We start from the raw sequence: 8374 nt of genomic DNA, 5'->3' as shown, positions 1-8374 counted from the left end.
TCTAAAGGCCTGTTGTGAAAGTCATTTCTCTGACTTTCTTCTATAACACTTTCTGTTCATACTACACAGATGGCAGGAAAAAGCCAACGAGGCAATTTTTACAACCCTGGACTACTCACCAGCCAACTGCAGGGCACATAAAGGCCAACAAAGTCACGCTCACAATCACATCTATCGACAATTTTGAGTTTTCAAATACCCTATCATGCAGGTTTTGAGACTGTAGTAACAAGAGAGAGTACCTGTAGAAAAGCCACGCAGGCATGGGGACAACATGCAAACTCCAAATTCAAATCCTGAACTTCAGAGTTGTAATAAGTGCTCACCACTAGGTTACCGTTGAAACACAACCCAGCGAAGCGGGATATTACTGCATTACTGTGTGCACGTTCTCACAGCAACATGGCATCCCACAATCAGATCGTCATCAAGGACAGTTGCTTTCAACACAACAGGGTCAGAGAAGTGAGAGAGCAAAGTGTGAAAGCCCTTACACACAGTTACAGCTCTGACTTTGCTGTCTGCTAATTCTGTCTCAGTGTTGTTTATACAGCACAGCAACTAGGGAAAACGATGGCTTTTAAAGGAAGTTTCACTGTGTGAAAGCGCTCACAGTTGCGACAATGTCCCACCTTTGCTGGGTTCTGTGTAAAAGGCAGATAAATGCCGGCTCTAGAAGAGACCATATGCCACATTCCAACAGTTCATGTACAACACGGTTTTCCCACAATAGGCAAAAATTATGTATGCTTAAGTGCATTATGGCATTCAACCAATTCTTATTAATTAAAAGTCAACAGAGGAGGATCACACTGCTCAGATGTCACACATATGCCTTTCACATGAAAGCAATCATTAGACAAAAGAAGCCCTCCCTACCACTGCGCCTGTGTGTGTTTGTGTGATCTTCCTACTCGTCTCCGCTCCAGCGAAACCCCGCCATCTCTCCCCGCTGCCAAGATGCCGCTACCCGTACCGGCCCGGCCCGCCTGTATGTCTGCCAGGCTGCGGGGTCACCATCAGAGACATCACTGTTGCTCCGCTTCCTGCTGGGCCTGTGAAAAGAGTCTTTGACACTTCTTTTTTGATCGACTCAGCTCCATGGCATCAGCCCTGTCACGGTAACAACTGTCCCTGGATTAGATTGCTTGCATGTTTAAAAAAAAAAAAAAAAAAAAAAAAAAAAGTCCAGTATCCTATCTAAACTATCTATCTAATCTTTGTACAGGTACTTGGGGGTGGTGATATTTTTCAGTTTATTACCCCGGGCTGTAGTTTGGACACCTCTGAATCAATGATCCTAACATGCAGGCTTTTTTTTTTTTTTTTTTGTGAAACAATACAAACTCCACGCATGGCGGATTCAAACCCAGACCTCAGAACTGTGAGGCAGACGTGCTAACCACGAGGTTACTGTACGTCCTATAATCAATCAATCAGCTGTAGCTATCGATTGGGTGAGACCATTTGCAAGGCTATCGAGAGGGGTGTTTGAAGTTCCCAACAGTATTGAGTGGTACAGTTAGCTAGAAAACAGCCACGTGCGTTTGCGAACACAATTATAAATGTTAGTCATCGACATACTGTGTCAAATATACACAATAAATACTGTACGTACGAAATAAAATATACAGTTGTATTGTTATCCTGCTAGCAAACCAGGATATGAAATCGGAAACATGGCGTCCATGCGGGCAGTCGGAACTTCGGAAGCCCGGCCTAGGTTATGTCAACACCGGCACAAAGTCTACCTTCACGGACCCCCAGCGGGCGTCGTGGCGGACAATAACCTGTGTTTCTCCGGCACAAAGTCTTCTCTGTGTCCGCCCAAGTTTCCCCGGCCTCCGTGGGGGCGTACAGCACCGCACGCCCGCCGCGTCGCTGTGATTAATCACCGCGTTCTCGGTTCCAGGCCCCGAGCTGGTCGCCCCACCAGGTGAGAGTGGGGGCCTCCTCGACCGACGGGGGACCCCGGGGCAACGTAGCCCTCCGGGGGGTTAGCAAAGACGTTCGTGGAAAGTCATCATCAGTCACATCTGGCGTGCATTACACACAAGGTGAGAGACAGTCACGCACAGAAGCCCACGCAACTGTTCACTAGCTGCCCTGTTATGGTGGCCTACTACCTTGAAAGGTTCCAGTCAAAAGGGCAGCAAATGAAATTCTCTCTCTGAACAAAAATGTTTTAAAGCTGCCTTTCTTGGTTAAACGACCACACATATGGGCATATTCCGGGCATCTGTCTTCGCTTCCATCTACGATTACGATTATTTATCACGGGTGTAAACCCCCCCGCCAAGGTGAAAAACTATTTCTTTTTTCCCTATATTTCTCAGTGCACATTTCAACTCTGCACAGGCTGGACAAAGTTTCTTTACTGTATACTGCTTTATTTAACGGGAGTAATGCATTCTTTGAACGTTTGACCTGAGCTGAAGGATTGTGCTTGGCCTCAAAGTAACCAAACTAACAAGAGACATTGAGTATTATACTAAGATCCCTTGAGACCCGTGTTCTCAAATCTATACAGTCCGATTCAGGAAGGTATGTTACATGCTTTTTGTGTTTACATTGCAAGACATTGTAATATAGTTAACACTTAGCTATTCGGGGGCGGCGCGGGTTATGGACCAAGACATGACTCGAGTAGCAAAAAAAGAATACAATTCCCGCCTGAAAATGTGAGGAATTTCTATTATTAATTTTAGTTAGAGTAATTTATTTAATTTATTTAGAGTACTCCCTGCACAGTCACGGTTCACCATTTTCAAAGGCTTCTTGTGCGATTATTGTGCTCTTTAGTAGCGCTCTCAGATGCCACAAAATGCTGCCAAAGCCCTAGCTAATAGGACAGTAGTAATTGGTGTCAAGGAAGTACCTGTATGTTGAAGTGGGGTCAAGACCCATAGACTGACATCATTGTTTGTCGAGGAGGAGATAAGTTTAGCATGGGTTTTTGGTGGCTGTTATAGAGAGTCTTTGCTGCCATTTTTCAAAGTGTAATGTAGTAAGTAGGCTTTACTTGATCAGGATTTTTGGGGCAGATCAGCAAGTTTAAAAAACAAACAAACCGGTAACCGATCACCGATCCGATCAAAAGATGGAGCAATGTGTCTATTTACATGACTTGTTCATTTATTGTATATACTTGTGTACTGTATACTGAGTACTGTATCTTCAAATATATTCTCTAGCATTTTAGACAAAAGTTAAAACAATGACCTCTAGGGGGCATTCAGGGATTGGCCACTGACATAAATTTAGGTCAAATCAGCATTACAACATGACAGAAATAATGGGTGCTAACTTACTGTAATTAAATTACTTTAACAAATCCTGTTAACGACATGCTTACTCTAACTTTCTCACTGTCCCGGCTATATGGATGGCTGTTGTCCAGAGTTTGCGTCCGTTTGGCTTTTCCTCCCCACCCCACGCTGCGTTGCTTGAACGTTGCATGCTCCTCCTCCTTGTGTACATTCTTCAGGTGCCCGATCAAATTTGTTGTTGAAGAAGCATTTAGAGGACGTTCCCCACGATGTACTTCAGTTGTGCACCGACTGCAAATAACTTGCGTGTTGTTTGTCTGAGATACCGCAAAATAGTCCCACACGGGTGACGTTATTTTACCGACAAGATTGAAAAACCTTTATTGGCTGTCAGACAGTTACAGTACTGCGCCACAAGACACGTGACAAGGCTAAAAATAAACTAGCTTTTGGATTCATACTCAAACTCCGTGCCACTGTCGCGCACGGAGTTTGTCTTGTGCGGAGCTGATCGATCACATCATTGATCAGATCGGCGAATTATGACATGAAAGCCGATCAGCATAATATGCTAATTATCGGCCGATACCGATCACACCGATCAGATCGGCGTAAAGTCTAGTTGTAAGATGAGGTTGAAATTATATTAAAGTGTTTGCGGTATAGTTATGGTTTAATGCAGTGATTCTCAAAGTGTGGTACTAGTACCACAAGTGGTCCTCAGGCTTCATCTAGTGGTACGTGGAAGACTGACTGAAATGTTCAAAGAATATAAAATATAATATAAATATATACTCAACACTTAAACATCATATCAAACTCATCTTACCCATGAAATACGAATCAACACAAAATTTGCATTATTGCCAGACACAAATGGAGGCGCAACTGGTTGTATTTGAGTGGTTGTATGATGTCTCTCACATGTCATTCACAGCAATAAAAATGAGTGATGGGAAGATTGTAGTTGTTAAAAATGTGTTTAATCAACTTAAGATGCTGGAACCGCACCATTTTGGGAGCAGGGTGAATGGTTCAAACAACAAACGGCAAAAGCGCTTTGTTATGCAGTAGGCCTGTCGTCTCGTTATAACTCTTTGTCATTCAAAATCAAACTTTTCCCATGGCCTGTGTCGGGAAGTGGAAGAATTTAGGCCTGATCTTCCATCACTAAATGTTAAGTGGCCTGTTTTGTGCCTCTGTGTGGGGCACAGGAAACATGGATGAGAGAGCGCCATAGGCTGCATGTTAAATGGAAATGTCACAGTGATAAAGACCAAATCTTCGACACCGTGTGTGCTTGTGTGTGCGCATGTGCCTGTGTGATGGGTCGGAAGTACAATACACTGATGTGGGCCCGCCATAAATTCATACCAGGAGCTGCAGATAGCAGCAGCAGTTATAGAAATATAATTTATAGCGTGATGTCTTCCTAGTTGTGGCATGTTTTCCTGGAATTTTCATTTGAAATGGAAACTTTACGATCTACAGCAGTGTGTTAAGACTTTAACGTTTTTCCCTTTGACAATTGTAAAAATAGAATTAATCTGTTCTAGTGTCAAACGGTCACCAGTTGGTCTTAAACCCTTATATTTTCTATATAAAACCTTCATAATTTTGACAGGCAAGTAATATTTTACAACCCCAATTCCAATGAAGTTGGGATGTTGTGTTAAACATAAATAAAAACAGAATACAGTGATTTGCAAATCATGTTCAACCTATATTTAATTGAATACAGTACAAAGATATTTAATGTTCAAACTGATCAACTTTATTGTTTTTAGCAAATAATCATTAACTTAGAATTTTATGGCTGCAACACGTTCCAAAAAAGCTGGGACGGGTGACAAAAAAGACTGAGAAAGTTGAGGAATGCTCACCAAACACCTGTTTGGAACATCCCACAGGTGAACAGGCTAATTAGGAACAGGTGGGTGCCATGATTGGGTATAAAAGGAGCTTCCCTGAATTGCTCAGTCATTCACAAGCAAAGATGGGGCGAGGTTTACCTCTTTGTGAACAAGTGTGTGAGAAAATAGTCGAACAGTTTAAGGACAATGTTCCTCAACGTACAATTGCAAGGATCCCTTCCATCATCTACGGTCCATAATATCATCAAACGGTTCAGAGAATCTGGAGAAATCACTGCATGTAAGCGGCAAGGCCGAAAACCAACATTGAGTGCCCGTGACCTTCGATCCCTCAGGCGGCACTGTATCCGAAAACAAACATCAATGTGTAAAGGATATCACCACATGGTTCAGGAACACTTCAGAAAACCAATGTCAGTAATACAATTCGGTGCTACATCCGTAAGTGCAACTTGAAACTCTACTATGGAACGCAAAAGCCATTTATCAACAACACCCAGAAACGCCGCTGGCTTCTCTGGGCCCGAGCTCATCTAGGATGGATTGATGCAAAGTGGAAAGTGTTCTGTGGTCCGACGAGTCCACATTTCAAATAGGTTTGAGAAATTGTGGACGTCGTGTCCTCCGGGCCAAAGAGGAAAAGAAGCATCCGGACTGTTATGGACACAAAGTTCAAAAGCATCTGTGATAGTATGGGGCTGTGTTAGTGTCAATGGCATGGGTAACTTACACATCTGTGAACGCACCATTAATGCTGAAAGGTACATACAGGTTTTGGAGAAGCATGTTGCCATCCAAGCAATGTCTTTTTCATGGACGCACCTGCTTATTTCAGCAAGACAATGTGTTACAACAGTGTGGCTTCGTAGTAAAAGAGTGCGGGTATGAGACTGGCCTGCCTGCAGTCCAGACCTGTCTCCCATTGAAAATGTGTGGCGCATTATGAAGTGTAAAATACGACAACGGAGACCCCGGACTGTTGAACAGCTGAAGCTTGTACATCAAGCAAGAATGGGAAAGAATTCTACCTACAAAACTTGAACAATTAGTGTCCTCAGTTCCCAAACGTTTATTGAATGTTGTTAAAAGAAAATGTGAGGTAACACAGTGGTAAACATGGCCCTGTCCCAGCTTTTTTGTAACGTGTTGCAGGCATAAAACATAGTAGAATTTAAAACAAATACAATACATAGCCAATCGTACACTAAGCTCACTAACTTTTTAAACAATGATATTGGGATGAATGAGGTGAGTTTTATTTTGTTGCAGCGTTCCAGTTGTCTGGGGCAGAAAATTGAAACGAAGAGACCAAAAGTAGTGCAGCCTTTGGGAACAAAGAGGTTAATAAAACTGCTGTAAAAAAGTGCAGGTGGTGGTGAGCAGAGAGTGAAGATTGGTTGGGATCTTACCAATGGAATGTCGTTACCATGTAAAGTAACACTTAGCCTGTCTTCTTCTATTTCTTCTTTATATTTTCTGGCTGTCTCGATACCCTGTGGCACCATGCTGCCTCTCAAAGGTCAGTCTTTGTACTACAACAGACATCTGTTTTGGAAGAGATTTGCGATTGTCAGTGGAGCTATCGTTATGTGTGGTGTGCTTTGTTCGTCATCTCAAGTACACCACACACACACTACGCACAAGAGCAGTAAGCCCACATTTTATTTTTTTCCTCGTCATGTGTGGGGCCTCTCACGTTTTCAAAATCGGTTTAGATATAAAAAATTAGTACATCTCTCAAGATTTGGTGATGTCGACCGAAGCGTTTGTCTTAAGTGTCACTCTTATTTAGTGACAGTAATGATGATTTTGTTTTACTGACAAAAATACTTCTCTTACGTACATTTCAGGGACTATAAAAAGTGCATGAAGCTCAACGATTTGAACTAAACTCGCAAACGCCGTCTGGGCGCCTTTGCTGAAGGTCCTGTTGAGAAATGAGGTCCTCGGAGAGAAAAACATAACGTCTCCTGTGAAGGAAAACAGTGAAAAAGCTTATAAAAATCTCCATCAGGGCAAGTATGAGAAAAATAGTGATGCCACCAATCTGCCTCATCACCCCGAGTGTTAGCATGAATGAAGCCCTTAAAGGTGTCGGTTTCCATTCAATAAACATTTGGATTAGACGCTCGGTTCAGTGGGAGTTGAACATGTGGGACCAGTCACTCGCACGTTGGCCCTCCGGTCACTTTGTCAGGATACCACTGTGTACATTTAAAGACACTATTCAGCCACACAAATCAAACTGCCACTTAGATTATGGCTGGTAACATAAAACTAACTAAACACAACGTTTCCCAAAATACAGTAGCAATCAAAGGTCTGTTTGACAGAGGGAATATCGCTCTATAATCAACATTTTTTCCCTTCTTTTCTTCATTTTTGTCCATGCAGCTAGGCCTGATGGCTCCTGCTGCTGGACTGTCTGAGACTATTGATGGTGTCTCAGCATCATGCGGCGTTGACGCGCGTCGTGCCAGGTTCATTGCGGCACGCCTGTTAGCGTGTGTGGTCAACAGGCAACGGGGGCGCCGTAGGGCAGCGAGGTCAAGGTCCGTTTGGTCCAAAGCCGGTGCCACACCACGTGTCTATGATTGTAGGCCGCGAGCGTTTTCTGAGTAGATTGGGGTGGGGAAAAAAATCGCTCTTAACACTCCCCACAGTACAGGATAAAGTCTTGGCATAATGTTTTGGGGCGGAACGGTGGTCGACTGGTTAGAGCGTCAGCCTCACAGTTCTCCCCGTGCCTGCGTGGGTTTTCTCCGGGCACTCCGGTTTCCGCCCACATCCCAAAAACATGCATTAATTGGAGACTCTAAATTGCCCGTAGGTGTGACTGTGAGTGCGAATGGTTGTTTGTTTGTATGTGCCCTGCGATTGGCTGGCAACCAGTTCAGGGTGTACCCCGCCTCCTGCCCGATGACAGCTGGGATAGGCTCCAGCACGCCTGCGACCCTAGTGAGGAGAAGCGGCTCAGAAAATGGATGGATGGATGGATAATGTTTTGGTGACATCTTAAAATCTGGCCACTGCTGATTTTGATCGGAATATGTGTAAACTGCTTGCTCCTCAAAGTCATATGGTCATGCCGTAACATTGACAGTGGTAAAGAAAATGGGAATTTGCTGTTCATGCAAATCTTTTGAACATCTTAAGTTATATTTTCCAAAATGACGGCCAAACTTATTCTCAAAATGGACATTTAATCCTTAAATCCACCTTTCAAAGCTC

At 43.4% G+C, this 8374-nt stretch overlaps 1 protein-coding gene across 1 annotated transcript in view; it reads left to right on the top strand.

The window, feature by feature from the left end:
• The first annotated feature begins 1942 nt into the window (after positions 1–1942).
• The window catches only part of LOC133468740 (protein eva-1 homolog A), a 258339-nt gene continuing 251907 nt past the window's right edge, over positions 1943–8374 (top strand). Inside the window, exon 1 of the mRNA XM_061755029.1 lies at positions 1943–2057. The gene's annotated coding sequence lies outside the window, so the exon portion shown is untranslated. The remainder of the gene's footprint in view (positions 2058–8374) is intronic.

Source organism: Phyllopteryx taeniolatus, chromosome 18 (assembly GCF_024500385.1).
Source record: "Phyllopteryx taeniolatus isolate TA_2022b chromosome 18, UOR_Ptae_1.2, whole genome shotgun sequence".
NCBI lineage: Eukaryota > Metazoa > Chordata > Actinopteri > Syngnathiformes > Syngnathidae > Phyllopteryx > Phyllopteryx taeniolatus.
This window is presented reverse-complemented; position numbering and strand designations above follow the sequence as displayed.